The following is a 5,832-nucleotide window of genomic DNA, read 5'->3' as shown; positions in this document are numbered from 1 at the left end:
TGGTAAGCGCGGCAGACCGCCATACAGAAGTCGTAGGCTCAATTCCCAGTACTACGAGAGCTAAAGATCGGAACGATTGAATAGTAGCGACAGGAGAACACGAAAACAACTGACAACGGCCTGGAGAGTAGCGTCCTGCCCCCGCATCCATCCATATCGCATCCAGTGACGCCATTGGCGGAGGACTACACAGCGGTTAGCAAGTACTGATGCATCTGCCAGAGCCTGTGGACGGAATTTACAACCCCAGAAGAGGGCCACTGCAACGGTGGCCGAAACGTTGGTTTTTTCCTCCAGCAGCAGTAGTTTTATACATGACGACGCGGCATCGTACCCAGGAATCATTCAAGCGGACTGACTCTGGCAGCGGAAGCCGACGCAATAAGAAGTTTACATAGGATATACCATCTGATTAAAATGTTGATTCTCTTATCTCCATGTACCTCGCAGATACATGTTTTATAGTGATAAATTTCCTGCTCACTACTACGATTGGGTAAAGATTGGGTACAGAAAATTCTTAATTTGTCATACACTCCTGGAAATTGAAATAAGAACACCGTGAATTCATTGTCCCAGGAAGGGGAAACTTTATTGACACATTCCTGGGGTCAGATACATCACATGATCACACTGACAGAACCACAGGCACATAGACACAGGCAACAGAGCATGCACAATGTCGGCACTAGTACAGTGTATATCCACGTTTCGCAGCAATGCAGGCTGCTATTCTCCCATGGAGACGATCGTAGAGATGCTGGATGTAGTCCTGTGGAACGGCTTGCCATGCCATTTCCACCTGGCGCCTCAGTTGGACCAGCGTTCGTGCTGGACGTGCAGACCGCGTGAGACGACGCTTCATCCAGTCCCAAACATGCTCAATGGGGGACAGATCCGGAGATCTTGCTGGCCAGGGTAGTTGACTTACACCTTCTAGAGCACGTTGGGTGGCACGGGATACATGCGGACGTGCATTGTCCTGTTGGAACAGCAAGTTCCCTTGCCGGTCTAGGAATGGTAGAACGATGGGTTCTATGACGGTTTGGATGTACCGTGCACTATTCAGCGTCCCCTCGACGATCACCAGAGGTGTACGGCCAGTGTAGGAGATCGCTCCCCACACCATGATGCCGGGTGTTGGCCCTGTGTGCCTCGGTCGTATGCAGTCCTGATTGTGGCGCTCACCTGCACGGCGCCAAACACGCATACGACCATCATTGGCACCAAGGCAGAAGCGACTCTCATCGCTGAAGACGACACGTCTCCATTCGTCCCTCCATTCACGCCTGTCGCGACACCACTGGAGGCGGGCTGCACGATGTTGGGGCGTGAGCGGAAGACGGCCTAACGGTGTGCGGGACCGTAGCCCAGGTTCATGGAGACGGTTGCGAATGGTCCTCGCCGATACCCCAGGAGCAACAGTGTCCCTAATTTGCTGGGAAGTGGCGGTGCGTTCCCATACGGCACTGCGTAGGATCCTACAGTCTTGGCGTGCATCCGTGCGTCGCTGCGGTCCGGTCCCAGGTCGACGGGCACGTGCACCTTCCGCCAACCACTGGCGACAACATCGATGTACTGTGGAGACCTCACGCCCCACGTGTTGAGCAATTCGGCGGTACGTCCACCCGGCCTCCCGCATGCCCACTATACGCCCTCGCTCAAAGTCCGTCAACTGCACATACGGTTCAAGTCCACGCTGTCGCGGCATGCTACCAGTGTTAAAGACTGCGATGGAGCTCCGTATTCCACGGCAAACTGGCTGACACTGACGGCGGCGGTGCACAAATGCTGCGCAGCTAGCGCAATTCGACGGCCAACACCGCGGTTCCTGGTGCGTCCGCTGTGCCGTGCGTGTGATCATTGCTTGTACAGTCCTCTCGCAGTGTCCGGAGCAAGTATGGTGGGTCTGACACACAAGTGTCAATGTGTTCTTTTTTCCATTTCCAGGAGTGTATTTCGCTGCGCTTGTGGCAATATAATGAAATGACAAATTCTCATGCGGATCATAGACGTACACTTTAAAGATCTGAAAAAGAAATGTGCATATACAGACAAACAGATGATTACAATTTCCGAAAAATTGGATTATTTATTCTAAAAGGACAGTTTCAAACTGAGCAATTCAATAGCGCGTTGATCCACCTCGAGCCCTTAGGGAAGCAGTTATTGGCTTATATTGACTGATTGAGTTGTAGGATGTCCTCTTGATAGATGTTGTGTCAAATATTGTCCAATTAGGTGCGTCAGAGCGTAAAAATCCCGAGCTGAGTGGAGGGCTCTGTCCATAATAAGCCACGCGTTCTCAGTTGGCAACATATCCGGTGACCTCGCTGGACAAGGTATGGTTTGGCAAGTATGAAGACAAGCAGTAGAAAATCTCGAAGTCTACGGGTGGGCATCTTCTTGCTGAAATGTGGGCAGAGGACGGCTTGTTACGAAGAAAGACCAAACGACGCTCAGAATATCGTCGACTTACCGCTGTACCATATGGGGACCGCGGATGACAACCAAAGGCCTTATGCTGTGAAAATCAATGACATCCACGGTACCTTTACTCTTGGTTTTCGAGCTGTATTGCGGGCGACAGTAAAGTTGGTAAGCCAACCTTCCTTGGGGCCTCTCCAGACACTCTCCACTGGCCATCGGGGCTTAATTCGATGCGGCACTCATCACTGAAGACAATTATACTCTAGCTAATTAGTTTACAGAACAGGTACGTGGGTGGAGACACCCGGGACAGTGGTGATACACCGACTGGACTGTCACCCAGCATACAGTCCGACAACTAGGAATATTGCTCCAGGGTGTCATTTCCTTTCACAGAACCCTTTGGCTGTCACCCGCAGCACGCTTAATACCGCAGTGCATCGTCGATATTCTAAGTCCCGTTTTGTTGCCCGTCGTGTCAAGCTATCCTGGGCTTACATTTCAGTAATGCAAGGGTTCCCGCACACGAGAAGATTTTCGGCTGTTGTTTTCAAGGTTGCCGAACCTTACCCTTGCAGCAAGTTCTCCCCAACTGAGAAAGTTTGGAGCACTATGGGCAGAGCCCACCATGTATATCGCCATATTGAAGGTCTATCACTTCAATGGGACAAAATTTGGTACGATGTCCCTCAGGAGGATACACAACAACTGTATTGATTAATTGCAAGCTGAATAACGGCCTTTTATAGGGCTAGAGGTGGAGCTACAGGATATTGACTTGAACAATTCATGACTAAATCATCGACCTTTTCCCGAAATTGTAAGCATTTGTGCTTCTGTAGTTATACAACACATCCATCTGTTTCCGTCCCATTCGAATAATTCCTTCATATTACGCTCTATTTTTGGTGTATTTCTGTCTGCCTTTCAGCAAAATAGGTGCGTTCCAGCGACTTGGATTACCGCGCTGTGTACGACAGACAATCCAGTGAACCATCCCACCACGAAATAAAGTTTGATGTGTCACAGGGGTGCTGGAGGTGGCGACTTTCATTCCCATCATTTCTGACGGGGACAAGGACTTGACGGACTTAGTGTAAACAAAACCGGCTGCGACAGATCTGTCAGACGGCCTCGTTCTCGGTGAATTGCCAGTAATTGAGGTAATATGAGACCACGCTCGGTGCTTCTACAGTGCTATAAGCTAACATGAGTCGTAAACAGGGCCATTAAATGTGCGGTCTCTCCGGGCACAGCAATCGTGCTGCGAGAAGGGCCGGATCATCAGTGATCTGCACGGCTCTAGAAGTTGCTGGAAGCGGATGCGTCTTTTTTTGCGTTAATCTTCCCCTGACCCACTATCCGCCGAGACGCAGAATGATAATGTATGAAAAGTTGTACCTTAACTCACACTTTGCGTGCTATAATAAAGCGAATGTAGAGAACCTAGCAAAATAATTACATATCACGGAGGTGATTTTTTTATGCGTCCGCTCTTACTACTGTGATATTTATCTCAACAACAGCAAATACATACAGAGGAAAAGTAATGTCGCCACCTGCTTCATTACACGACATTATCTAGTAGTAGTTTTTTATTTTGTTGTTGGGACCGTCATGAAATAATATTCAACTAAAAGCAGTAATAACGACCAAAGCAAACCTGAGGCATATTTCTCTCCTTACTCTCCTGTAAGTTACTTATACGTACGTTCGTGTAAACTATATAAATGTATGCAGAGTTTTCAAACGAAATTTAAATACAGTCTAATTCTAACATCATATAGTGTATTCGAAGATTGTACAATGTTTAATGAAGTTTTCAGTGACCTAGTGTATGCTGTACAGCAATGACCGCTTTACTACATCCACATCTACTTACATAAAACAGAAAACGCCATATGGTCCATGGCAGAGGGAACCTTTTACCAATACCAATTCCCTTTCCTGTTCCACTTCAAAATCGAGCGACAGAAAAGTCGACTATTTATATACGATGTGTGTTCAATAAGTAATACAACACTTGTTCTCCGTAAGGAGGTGGATTTTCTTCAGGGCTCCAATACACCATATTATTCCCCACTGTTGTTGCTACAAAATCTACTTCTCAACATAATCTCCGTGAAATGCTACGCCACCGTACTGGGAGAACTAGTATGGCCGCATGGTACCACTCCACTGGGCGACTTCGGAGCAAACGTCTGGCTGCATAAATAACGTCCCCATCATCCAACGCCTGCTTCCCTAGGCGTGCATCGTTCATTGGGCATTGGCTCATTCTGCCAAATCTTGTCAAAGGGGGGCAGATGAACGGACAGTGGTTCAGCTCTCTTTCTTGTCTTTGAGGTGAGAAATTGCCCCTAAAGATGGAAGAATTAGCAACGATCAGCGGCATGAGGATGCAGAAAGCAATCGAAACCACTACATTAATGACGCGTAATGTGTATTCAAAGGCCTGTAACCGAAAAAGTTTCATAATGATCTCTCCTTTCCCTAAATACTCCGGAACAGTCCCCATTCGGAACCTCGGAAGAGGACTAGACAGGGGGAGGTGACCATCAGAAAAAGACTGAATATCCAGAGAAAAGATAACGTCCTACGAGACAGGGCTTGGAATGTCAGAAGTGTGAACATGGTAGCACTCCGTCTGCAGGCCATAACTGGCCGATCGGGACCATCCGACCGCCGTGTCGTCCTCAGATGAGTATGCGGATAGGATTGGCATGTGGTCAGCACACCGTTCTCCCAGTCGTTATGATGGTGTTCTTTGACCGGAGCCGCTACCATTCGGTCGAGTAGCTCCTGAGTTTGCATCACGAGACTGAGTGCACCCTTAAAAATCGCAACAGAACATGGCGGCCCGGACGGTCACCCATCCAAGTGTCGGCCACGCCCGACAGCGCTTAACTTCGGTGATCTGACGGGAACCGGTGTATCCACTGCGGCAAGGCCGTTGCCGTGAACATGGTAGAGAAGCTAGAAAATCTCAAAAGGGAAATGCAATGGCTCAATCTATATATAGTAGGAGGGCTCAATGAAGTTAAATGGAAAGAATGCAAGGATTTCTGGTCATATGATTACAAGGTAATATCAACAGCACTAAGAAACGGTATAATGGGAATAGGATTCGTTACGAATAGCAAGGTAGGGCAGAGAGTGTGTTACTGTGAACATCTCGGTGATATGGTTGTTCTTATCATAAACTACAGCAGACCAACACCGACAACCATAGTTCTGGTGTACATGCCGACGTCGCAAGCTGACGATGAAGTGATAGAGAAAGTATATGAGGATATTTAAAAATTAATACAATACTTAAAGGGATAAAAAAATCTAATAGTCGTGAAGGACCTTAATTCAGTTGTATGGGGAGGAGTAGAAGAAAAGATTACGGGAGAACAT

At 47.9% G+C, this 5,832-nt stretch overlaps 1 pseudogene; it reads right to left on the bottom strand.

Moving 5' to 3' along the window:
- Positions 1-5,270: 5,270 nt before the first annotated feature.
- Positions 5,271-5,388, bottom strand: LOC126274559 (5S ribosomal RNA; annotated as a pseudogene).
- Between the last annotated feature and the right edge of the window lie 444 nt (positions 5,389-5,832).

The sequence above is a fragment of the Schistocerca gregaria genome, chromosome 5, assembly GCF_023897955.1.
Source record: "Schistocerca gregaria isolate iqSchGreg1 chromosome 5, iqSchGreg1.2, whole genome shotgun sequence".
In the NCBI taxonomy this organism is placed as follows: Eukaryota; Metazoa; Arthropoda; class Insecta; order Orthoptera; family Acrididae; genus Schistocerca; species Schistocerca gregaria.
The sequence above is the reverse complement of the archived record's forward strand: the minus strand, read 5'-3'. Positions and strand labels throughout refer to the sequence as shown.